This window comes from Tripterygium wilfordii, chromosome 17 (genome assembly GCF_013401445.1).
Source record: "Tripterygium wilfordii isolate XIE 37 chromosome 17, ASM1340144v1, whole genome shotgun sequence".
NCBI classification, from domain to species: Eukaryota; Viridiplantae; Streptophyta; class Magnoliopsida; order Celastrales; family Celastraceae; genus Tripterygium; species Tripterygium wilfordii.
The window spans coordinates 7961562-7972020 of NC_052248.1; positions in this window are offsets into that span (position 1 = coordinate 7961562).

The window sequence follows — 10459 nt, forward strand, 5'->3', positions numbered from 1 at the left end:
TGTTATACTCTATTTAGTCTTCTTCGAAGTCTTAACTTGCTAGTTTAGCTTTTGGACAACGTTTCGTTAGGTAAAGAAGCCAATAGACCAAGTTAAGTTCAAAATTGCACGAAACGTGAAAAACTTGTCTATGCATAGAATTGAGCATTCCTAAGGCATCAAATTGGACGTTATACTCTATTTAGTGTTCTTCGAAGTCTTAACTTGCTAGTTTAGCTTTTGGACAACGTTTCGTTAGGTAAAGAAGCCAATAGACCAAGTTAAGTTCAAAATTGCACGAAACGTGAAAAACTTGTCTATGCATAGAATTGAGCATTCCTAAGGCATCAAATTGGACTGTTATACTCTATTTAGTCTTCTTCGAAGTCTTAACTTGCTAGTTTAGCTTTTGGACAACGTTTCGTTAGGTAAAGAAGCCAATAGACCAAGTTAAGTTCAAAATTGCACGAAACGTGAAAAACTTGTTATGCATAGAATTGAGCATTCCTAAGGCATCAAATTGGACTGTTATACTCTATTTAGTGTTCTTCGAAGTCTTAACTTGCTAGTTTAGCTTTTGGACTTCGTTTCGTAGGTAAAGAAGCCAATAGACCAAGTTAAGTTCAAAATTCACGAAAGGTGAAAAACTTGTCTATGCATAGAATTGAGCATTCCTAAGGCATCAAATTGGACGTTATACTCTATTTAGTGTCTTAGAAGTCTTAACTTGCTAGTTTAGCTTTTGGACAACGTTTGTTAGGTAAAGAAGCCAATAGACCAAGTTAAGTTCAAAATTGCACGAAAGGTGAAAACTTGTCTATGCATAGAATTGAGCATTCCTAAGGCATCAAATTGGACTGTTATACTCTATTTAGTGTTCTTCGAAGTCTTAACTTGCTAGTTTAGCTTTTGGACAACGTTTCGTTAGGTAAAGAAGCCAATAGACCAAGTTAAGTTCAAAATTGCACGAAACGGTGAAAAACTTGTCTATGCATAGAATTGAGCATTCCTAAGGCATCAAATTGGACGTTATACTCTATTTAGTGTTCTTAGAAGTCTTAACTTGCTAGTTTAGCTTTTGGAACGTTTCGTTAGGTAAAGAAGCCAATAGACCAAGTTAAGTTCAAAATTGCACGAAACGTGAAAAACTTGTCTATGCATAGAATTGAGCATTCCTAAGGCATCAAATTGGACTGTTATACTCTATTTAGTCTTCTTCGAAGTCTTAACTTGCTAGTTTAGCTTTTGGACAACGTTTCGGTAGAAAGAAGCCAATAGACCAAGTTAAGTTCAAAATTGCACGAAAGGTGAAAAACTTGTCTATGCATAGAATTGAGCATTCCTAAGGCATCAAATTGGACGTTATACTCTATTTAGTGTTCTTAGAAGTCTTAACTTGCTAGTTTAGCTTTTGGACAACGTTTCGTTAGGTAAAGAAGCCAATAGACCAAGTTAAGTTCAAAATTGCACGAAAGGTGAAAAACTTGTCTATGCATAGAATTGAGCATTCCTAAGGCATCAAATTGGACGTTATACTCTATTTAGTGTTCTTAGAAGTCTTAGCGTGATAGTTTAGCTTTTGGACAACGTTTCGTTAGGTAAAGAAGCCAATAGACCAAGTTAAGTTCAAAATTGCACGAAAGTGAAAAACTTGTCTATGCATAGAATTGAGCATTCCTAAGGCATCAAATTGGACTTATACTCTATTTAGTGTTCTTAGAAGTCTTAACTTGCTAGTTTAGCTTTTGGACAACGTTTCGTTAGGTAAAGAAGCCAATAGACCAAGTTAAGTTCAAAATTGCACGAAAGTGAAAAACTTGTCTATGCATAGAATTGAGCATTCCTAAGGCATCAAATTGGACCGTTATACTCTATTTAGTGTTCTTAGAAGTCTTAACTTGCTAGTTTAGCTTTTGGACAACGTTTCGTTAGGTAAAGAAGCCAATAGACCAAGTTAAGTTCAAAATTGCACGAAAGGTGAAAAACTTGTCTATGCATAGAATTGAGCATTCCTAAGGCATCAAATTGGACTGTTATACTCTATTTAGTCTTCTTCGAAGTCTTAACTTGCTAGTTTAGCTTTTGGACAACGTTTCGTTAGGTAAAGAAGCCAATAGACCAAGTTAAGTTCAAAATTGCACGAAACGAGAAAAACTTGTCTATGCATAGAATTGAGCATTCCTAAGGCATCAAATTGGACTGTTATACTCTATTTAGTGTTCTTCGAAGTCTTAACTTGCTAGTTTAGCTTTTGGACAACGTTTCGTGGTAAAGAAGCCAATAGACCAAGTTAAGTTCAAAATTGCACGAAACGTGAAAAACTTGTCTATGCATAGAATTGAGCATTCCTAAGGCATCAAATTGGACTGTTATACTCTATTTAGTGTTCTTCGAAGTCTTAACTTGCTAGTTTAGCTTTTGGACAACGTTTCGTTAGGTAAAGAAGCCAATAGACCAAGTTAAGTTCAAAATTGCACGAAACGAAAAACTTGTCTATGCATAGAATTGAGCATTCCTAAGGCATCAAATTGGACGTTATACTCTATTTAGTGTTCTAGAAGTCTTAACTTGCTAGTTTAGCTTTTGGACAACGTTTCGTTAGGTAAAGAAGCCAATAGACCAAGTTAAGTTCAAAATTGCACGAAAGTGAAAAACTTGTCTATGCATAGAATTGAGCATTCCTAAGGCATCAAATTGGACTGTTATACTCTATTTAGTGTTCTTCGAAGTCTTAACTTGCTAGTTTAGCTTTTGGACAACGTTTCGGTGGTAAAGAAGCCAATAGACCAAGTTAAGTTCAAAATTGCACGAAAGGTGAAAAACTTGTCTATGCATAGAATTGAGCATTCCTAAGGCATCAAATTGGACTGTTATACTCTATTTAGTGTTCTTAGAAGTCTTAACTTGCTAGTTTAGCTTTTGGACAACGTTTTGTTAGGTAAAGAAGCCAATAGACCAAGTTAAGTTCAAAATTGCACGAAACGGAAAAACTTGTCTATGCATAGAATTGAGCATTCCTAAGGCATCAAATTGGACTGTTATACTCTATTTAGTGTTCTTCGAAGTCTTAACTTGCTAGTTTAGCTTTTGGACAACGTTTCGTTAGGTAAAGAAGCCAATAGACCAAGTTAAGTTCAAAATTGCACGAAACGGAAAAACTTGTCTATGCATAGAATTGAGCATTCCTAAGGCATCAAATTGGACGTTATACTCTATTTAGTGTTCTAGAAGTCTTAACTTGCTAGTTTAGCTTTTGGACAACGTTTCGTTAGGTAAAGAAGCCAATAGACCAAGTTAAGTTCAAAATTGCACGAAACGTGAAAAACTTGTCTATGCATAGAATTGAGCATTCCTAAGGCATCAAATTGGACTGTTATACTCTATTTAGTGTTCTTCGAAGTCTTAACTTGCTAGTTTAGCTTTTGGACAACGTTTCGGTGGTAAAGAAGCCAATAGACCAAGTTAAGTTCAAAATTGCACGAAAGGTGAAAAACTTGTCTATGCATAGAATTGAGCATTCCTAAGGCATCAAATTGGACGTTATACTCTATTTAGTGTTCTTAGAAGTCTTAACTTGCTAGTTTAGCTTTTGGACAACGTTTCGTTAGGTAAAGAAGCCAATAGACCAAGTTAAGTTCAAAATGCACGAAAGTGAAAAACTTGTCTATGCATAGAATTGAGCATTCCTAAGGCATCAAATTGGACTGTTATACTCTATTTAGTGTTCTTCGAAGTCTTAACTTGCTAGTTTAGCTTTTGGACAACGTTTCGTTAGGTAAAGAAGCCAATAGACCAAGTTAAGTTCAAAATTGCACGAAACGTGAAAAACTTGTCTATGCATAGAATTGAGCATTCCTAAGGCATCAAATTGGACGTTATACTCTATTTAGTGTTCTTAGAAGTCTTAACTTGCTAGTTTAGCTTTTGGACAACGTTTCGTTAGGTAAAGAAGCCAATAGACCAAGTTAAGTTCAAAATTGCACGAAATGAAAAACTTGTCTATGCATAGAATTGAGCATTCCTAAGGCATCAAATTGGACTGTTATACTCTATTTAGTGTTCTTGAAGTCTTAACTTGCTAGTTTAGCTTTTGGACAACGTTTCGTTAAAGAAGCCAATAGACCAAGTTAAGTTCAAAATTGCACGAAAGGTGAAAAACTTGTCTATGCATAGAATTGAGCATTCCTAAAGCATCAAATTGGACCGTTATACTCTATTTAGTGTTCTTAGAAGTCTTAACTTGCTAGTTTAGCTTTTGGACAACGTTTCGTTAGGTAAAGAAGCCATAGACCAAGTTAAGTTCAAAATTGCACGAAAGGTGAAAAACTTGTCTATGCATAGAATTGAGCATTCCTAAGGCATCAAATTGGACTGTTATACTCTATTGAGTGTTCTTCGAAGTCTTAACTTGCTAGTTTAGCTTTTGGACAACGTTTCGTTAGGTAAAGAAGCCAATAGACCAAGTTAAGTTCAAAATTGCACGAAAGTGAAAAACTTGTCTATGCATAGAATTGAGCATTCCTAAGGCATCAAATTGGACTGTTATACTCTATTTAGTGTTTCTTCGAAGTCTTAACTTGCTAGTTTAGCTTTTGGACAACGTTTCGTTAGGTAAAGAAGCCAATAGACCAAGTTAAGTTCAAAATTGCACGAAAGTGAAAAACTTGTTGCATAGAATTGAGCATTCCTAAGGCATCAAATTGGACTTATACTCTATTTAGTGTTCTTAGAAGTCTTAACTTGCTAGTTTAGCTTTTGGACACGTTTCGTTAGGTAAAGAAGCCAATAGACCAAGTTAAGTTCAAAATTGCACGAAACGTGAAAAACTTGTCTATGCATAGAATTGAGCATTCCTAAGGCATCAAATTGGACCGTTATACTCTATTTAGTGTTCTTAGAAGTCTTAACTTGCTAGTTTAGCTTTTGGACAACGTTTCGTTAGGTAAAGAAGCCAATAGACCAAGTTAAGTTCAAAATTGCACGAAAGTGAAAAACTTGTCTATGCATAGAATTGAGCATTCCTAAGGCATCAAATTGGACCGTTATACTCTATTTAGTGTTCTTGAAGTCTTAACTTGCTAGTTTAGCTTTTGGACAACGTTTCGTTAGGTAAAGAAGCCAATAGACCAAGTTAAGTTCAAAATTGCACGAAACGTGAAAAACTTGTCTATGCATAGAATTGAGCATTCCTAAGGCATCAAATTGGACCGTTATACTCTATTTAGTGTTCTAGAAGTCTTAACTTGCTAGTTTAGCTTTTGGACAACGTTTCGTTAGGTAAAGAAGCCAATAGACCAAGTTAAGTTCAAAATTGCACGAAACGTGAAAAACTTGTCTATGCATAGAATTGAGCATTCCTAAGGCATCAAATTGGACCGTTTATACTCTATTTAGTGTTCTTCGAAGTCTTAACTTGCTAGTTTAGCTTTTGGACTACGTTTCGTAGGTAAAGAAGCCAATAACCAAGTTAAGTTCAAAATTTCACGAAAGTGAAAAACTTGTCTATGCATAGAATTGAGCATTCCTAAGGCATCAAATTGGACCGTTATACTCTATTTAGTGTTCTAGAAGTCTTAACTTGCTAGTTTAGCTTTTGGACTACGTTTCGTTAGGTAAAGAAGCCAATAGACCAAGTTAAGTTCAAAATTTCACGAAAGTGAAAAACTTGTCTATGCATAGAATTGAGCATTCCTAAGGCATCAAATTGGACCGTTATACTCTATTTAGTGTCTAGAAGTCTTAACTGCTAGTTTAGCTTTTGGACAACGTTTCGTTAGGTAAAGAAGCCAATAGACCAAGTTAAGTTCAAAATTGCACGAAACGTGAAAAACTTGTCTATGCATAGAATTGAGCATTCCTAAGGCATCAAATTGGACCGTTATACTCTATTTAGTGTTCTTAAGTCTTAACTTGCTAGTTTAGCTTTTGGACAACGTTTCGTTAGGTAAAGAAGCCAATAGACCAAGTTAAGTTCAAAATTGCACGAAACGTGAAAACTTGTCTATGCATAGAATTGAGCATTCCTAAGGCATCAAATTGGACCGTTATACTCTATTTAGTGTTCTTCGAAGTCTTAACTTGCTAGTTTAGCTTTTGGACTACGTTTCGTAGGTAAAGAAGCCAAAACCAAGTTAAGTTCAAAATTGCACGAAAGTGAAAAACTTGTCTATGCATAGAATTGAGCATTCCTAAGGCATCAAATTGGACCGTTATACTCTATTTAGTGTTCTAGAAGTCTTAACTTGCTAGTTTAGCTTTTGGACTACGTTTCGTAGGTAAAGAAGCCAATAACCAAGTTAAGTTCAAAATTTCACGAAAGGTGAAAAACTTGTCTATGCATAGAATTGAGCATTCCTAAGGCATCAAATTGGACCGTTATACTCTATTTAGTGTTCTAAGTCTTAACTTGCTAGTTTAGCTTTTGGACTAACGTTTCGTTAGGTAAAGAAGCCAATAGACCAAGTTAAGTTCAAAATTGCACGAAAGTGAAAAACTTGTCTATGCATAGAATTGAGCATTCCTAAGGCATCAAATTGGACTTATACTCTATTTAGTGTTCTAGAAGTCTTAACTTGCTAGTTTAGCTTTTGGACACGTTTCGTTAGGTAAAGAAGCCAATAGACCAAGTTAAGTTCAAAATTGCACGAAACGTGAAAAACTTGTCTATGCATAGAATTGAGCATTCCTAAGGCATCAAATTGGACGTTATACTCTATTTAGTGTTCTTAAGTCTTAACTTGCTAGTTTAGCTTTTGGACAACGTTTCGTTAGGTAAAGAAGCCAATAGACCAAGTTAAGTTCAAAATTGCACGAAACGTGAAAAACTTGTCTATGCATAGAATTGAGCATTCCTAAGGCATCAAATTGGACTTATACTCTATTTAGTGTTCTTCGAAGTCTTAACTTGCTAGTTTAGCTTTTGGACTACGTTTCGGTAGGAAAGAAGCCAATAACCAAGTTAAGTTCAAAATTTCACGAAAGTGAAAAACTTGTCTATGCATAGAATTGAGCTTCCTAAGGCATCAAATTGGACCGTTATACTCTATTTAGTGTTCTAAGAAGTCTTAACTTGCTAGTTTAGCTTTTGGACTACGTTTCGGTAGGTAAAGAAGCCAATAACCAAGTTAAGTTCAAAATTTCACGAAAGGTGAAAAACTTGTCTATGCATAGAATTGAGCATTCCTAAGGCATCAAATTGGACCGTTATACTCTATTTAGTGTTCTAGAAGTCTTAACTTGCTAGTTTAGCTTTTGGACTACGTTTCGTTAGGTAAAAAGCCAATAGACCAAGTTAAGTTCAAAATTTCACGAAAGGAAAAACTTGTCTATGCATAGAATTGAGCATTCCTAAGGCATCAAATTGGACCGTTATACTCTATTTAGTGTCTAGAAGTCTTAACTTGCTAGTTTAGCTTTTGGACAACGTTTCGTTAGGCAAAGAAGCCAATAGACCAAGTTAAGTTCAAAATTGCACGAAACGTGAAAAACTTGTCTATGCATAGAATTGAGCATTCCTAAGGCATCAAATTGGACCGTTATACTCTATTTAGTGTTCCATAGAAGTCTTAACTTGCTAGTTTAGCTTTTGGACAACGTTTCGTTAGGCAAAGAAGCCAATAGACCAAGTTAAGTTCAAAATTGCACGAAACGTGAAAAACTTGTCTATGCATAGAATTGAGCATTCCTAAGGCATCAAATTGGACTGTTATACTCTATTTAGTGTTCTTCGAAGTCTTAACTTGCTAGTTTAGCTTTTGGACTACGTTTCGTTAGGTAAAGAAGCCAAAACCAAGTTAAGTTCAAAATTTCACGAAAGGTGAAAAACTTGTCTATGCATAGAATTGAGCATTCCTAAGGCATCAAATTGGACCGTTATACTCTATTTAGTGTTCTAAGAGTCTTAACTTGCTAGTTTAGCTTTTGGACTACGTTTCGTAGGTAAAGAAGCCAATAACCAAGTTAAGTTCAAAATTTCACGAAAGGTGAAAAACTTGTCTATGCATAGAATTGAGCATTCCTAAGGCATCAAATTGGACCGTTATACTCTATTTAGTGTTCTAGAAGTCTTAACTTGCTAGTTTAGCTTTTGGACAACGTTTCGTTAGGTAAAGAAGCCAATAGACCAAGTTAAGTTCAAAATTGCACGAAAGTGAAAAACTTGTCTATGCATAGAATTGAGCATTCCTAAGGCATCAAATTGGACGTTATACTCTATTTAGTGTTCTTAGAAGTCTTAACTTCTAGTTTAGCTTTTGGACAACGTTTCGTTAGGTAAAGAAGCCAATAGACCAAGTTAAGTTCAAAATTGCACGAAACGTGAAAAACTTGTCTATGCATAGAATTGAATTCCTAAGGCATCAAATTGGACTGTTATAATCTATTTAGTGTTCTTCGAAGTCTTAACTTGCTAGTTTAGCTTTTGGACTTCGTTAGGTAAAGAAGCCAATAGACCAAGTTAAGTTCAAAATTGCACGAAACGTGAAAAACTTGTCTATGCATAGAATTGAGCATTCCTAAGGCATCAAATTGGACTGTTATACTCTATTTAGTGTTCTTCGAAGTCTTAACTTGCTAGTTTAGCTTTTGGAACGTTTCGTTAGGTAAAGAAGCCAATAGACCAAGTTAAGTTCAAAATTGCACGAAACGAGAAAAACTTGTCTATGCATAGAATTGAGCATTCCTAAGGCATCAAATTGGACGTTATACTCTATTTAGTTTTCGTAGAAGTCTTAACTTGCTAGTTTAGCTTTTGGACAACGTTTCGTTAGGTAAAGAAGCCAATAGACCAATTTAAGTTCAAAATTGCACGAAACGTGAAAAACATGTCTTGCATAAATTGAGCATTCCTAAGGCATCAAATTGGACTGTTATACTCTATTTAGTGTTCTTCGAAGTCTTAACTTGCTAGTTTAGCTTTTGGACTTCGTTTCGGTAGGTAAAGAAGCCAATAGACCAAGTTAAGTTCAAAATTCACGAAAGGTGAAAACTTGTCTATGCATAGAATTGAGCATTCCTAAGGCATCAAATTGGACTTTATACTCTATTTAGTGTTCTTCGAAGTCTTAACTTTCTAGTTTAGCTTTTGGACAACTTTGTTAGGTAAGAAGCCAATAGACCAAGTTAAGTTCAAAACGCACGAAAGGTGAAAACTTGTCTATGCATAGAATTGAGCATTCCTAAGGCATCAAATTGGACTGTTATACTCTATTTAGTGTTCTTCGAAGTCTTAACTTCCTAGTTTAGCTTTTGGACAACGTTTCGTTAGGTAAAGAAGCCAATAGACCAAGTTAAGTTCAAATTGCACGAAACGTGAAAAACTTGTCTATGCATAGAATTGAGCATTCCTAAGGCATCAAATTGGACTGTTTAATCTATTTAGTGTTCTTCGAAGTCTTAACTTTCTAGTTTAGCTTTTGGACAACGTTTCGGTTAGGTAAAGAAGCCAATAAACCAAGTTAAGTTCAAAATTCACGAAAGTGAAAAACTTGTCTATGCATAGAATTGAGCATTCCTAAGGCATCAAATTGGACCTTATACTCTATTTAGTGTTCTTAGAAGTCTTAACTTGCTAGTTTAGCTTTTGGACAACGTTTCGTTAGGTAAAGAAGCCAATAGACCAAGTTAAGTTCAAAATTGCACGAAACGAGAAAAACTGTCTATGCATAGAATTGAGCATTCCTAAGGCATCAAATTGGACCGTTATACGCTATTTAGTGTTCGTAGAAGTCTTAACTTGCTAGTTTAGCTTTTGGACAACGTTTCGTTAGGAAGAAGCCAATAGACCAAGTTAAGTTCAAAATTGCACGAAACGTGAAAAACATGTCTTTGCATAAATTGAGCATTCCTAAGGCATCAAATTGGACTGTTATACTCTATTTAGTGTTCTTCGAAGTCTTAACTTGCTAGTTTAGCTTTTGGACGTTTCGGTCGGTAAAGAAGCCAATAGACCAAGTTAAGTTCAAAATTGCACGAAACGTGAAAAACTTCTCTTTGCATAGAATTGAGCATTCCTAAGGCATCAAATTGGACCGTTATACTATTTAGTGTTCTTGAAGTCTTAACTTGCTAGTTTAGCTTTTGGACAACGTTTCGTTAGGTAAAGAAGCCAATAGACCAAGTTAAGTTCAAAATTGCACGAAACGTGAAAAACTTGTCTATGCATAGAATTGAGCATTCCTAAGGCACAAATTGGACCGTTATACTCATTTAGTGTTTTAGAAGTCTTAACTTGCTAGTTTAGCTTTTGGACAACGTTTCGTTAGGTAAAGAAGCCAATAGACCAAGTTAAGTTCAAAATTTCACGAAAGGTGAAAACATGTCTATGCATAGAATTGAGCATTCCTAAGGCATCAAATTGGACGGTTATACTCTATTTAGTGTTCTTAGAAGTTTAACTTGCTAGTTTAGCTTTTGGACAACACTTTGTTAGGTAAAGAAGCCTAGGACCAAGTTAACTTCAAAAATGCACGAAAGGTGAAAA